The sequence below is a fragment of the Colobus angolensis genome, unplaced genomic scaffold (assembly GCF_000951035.1).
Source record: "Colobus angolensis palliatus isolate OR3802 unplaced genomic scaffold, Cang.pa_1.0 Scaffold263, whole genome shotgun sequence".
NCBI classification, from domain to species: Eukaryota; Metazoa; Chordata; class Mammalia; order Primates; family Cercopithecidae; genus Colobus; species Colobus angolensis.
Window position 1 is genome coordinate 246,565 of NW_012115855.1, and position 1,454 is coordinate 248,018.

At 48.8% G+C, this 1,454-nt stretch overlaps 1 protein-coding gene across 1 annotated transcript in view; it reads right to left on the bottom strand.

Annotated features, from left to right (window-relative positions):
- Positions 1-1,454, bottom strand: part of LOC105515566 (NKG2D ligand 2-like) — a 65,163-nt gene that overhangs the window by 3,618 nt on the left and 60,091 nt on the right. The gene's annotated exons all lie outside the window — the stretch shown is intronic.

The window sequence follows — 1,454 nt, forward strand, 5'->3', positions numbered from 1 at the left end:
GAAATAACAGATTCCAGGTGGAGGCTGTGAACTGTCAGAAGCAAGGAGTGTGCAATGATGGAATTGATTAGAGAAGTCACAGTGCCAGCTGGGGACCTTAGCTATATAAAGCTATACCTATGGCTCATACAACAAAGGGGTCCAAGATCCAAAAGAGATGGAAACCCAACCCAGGTACTGCTGGATTTAAATAATTACAACAAACACAGATAAAACAAATGATGGATGACCAGGAGGCTGAAAGTAGCCACTCCATCAAGAACAAGGCTGCTTTTCCCAATTTGCAGAATTAAGTCACTTCTCAGACCATGAACCCATGACTAGAAGAAGACACCAGTTTCTAGTGAGGAAGGACCCTTTAACCCCACTGCAAGTGCAATGATTCTTTGTGACCTTCTCCAAAGACATTTATGGCCACTAGAGTTTGCTGTGAAGGGCAATTTTCTAAATATGTAAAGGTGTGCAGGGAATATATTCTCCATTGTGACTACTCAATGCTGCTGGTGTAGCTCAAAAGTAGCCATAGACAATCCATGAATGATGAGTGAGGCTGGACCTGCCTTAAGTGCCCAGTGACCCAAGGCCCCCTAAGATCCCAGAGGTATATGTGGTTACAATGTGTAATTGGTGAATCACAACAGAGATTCCATGGAATGTTCAGAGGCAAGGCAATGCCACACACAGCAGGGAAATCTTCACACGTTAAAAAGTGGCTCGTGTAGAGTACCGCGCCTTGGCAGAGATGGCCTTTAGCCATAAGAGGGCAGTGACCATGTAGCCTCAGAGCTGTCCATTACAGATGGGCTCCTCACTCTCTAGGTCATTAAGAAGATAGGCCCAGCAGTGAGAAAAGGCAGGTGGTTCTCCTGGGATGGGCAGGACCAGGGCCACAGGGAACCAAGAAGCTGCACAAGAAATTGGCCCCAATCCCCAGGACACCACATGGCTGCACCCTCTCACCCTCAGCTCGCACCTGAGGCTTCAGGGAGGGTCCCTGATGGCCCTGGTGGACCACAGATACCACTCAGCAGCAAAAGAAGGGAGAGTAGACCCCGAACCATGGGAACCTGACTCCCATCACATCCACACCACCCAGAAGCCACAGGCAGGGCAGAACTGGTTGACTTTTGGAGTTGCACCTGAGACCCCATCTGGAGATGCCACCCTAGGGGATGGTCCATCCACTGTTGTGTCACTCTGTGTATACTCATCTGGGGTCAGTAACCTAGGATAGTGTCCAATTCTGTTCCCTCTTTTATTTTCAGGTTGTCCTGGACTGCTATTGCTCTACAAAGGGATAGGACTTGACATAGAGACAGAGAACCCATGCCCTGAAAAGACCAAAGTGTCTCCTGCCTTCCTTTTCTAGAAAGGGTTTGCCACCTCCAGCCCACCATTCTATATGATGCTGGCTCCTGAAGAGGAAGAATAGGCAGGTCTTGGTCCAAGGGCAG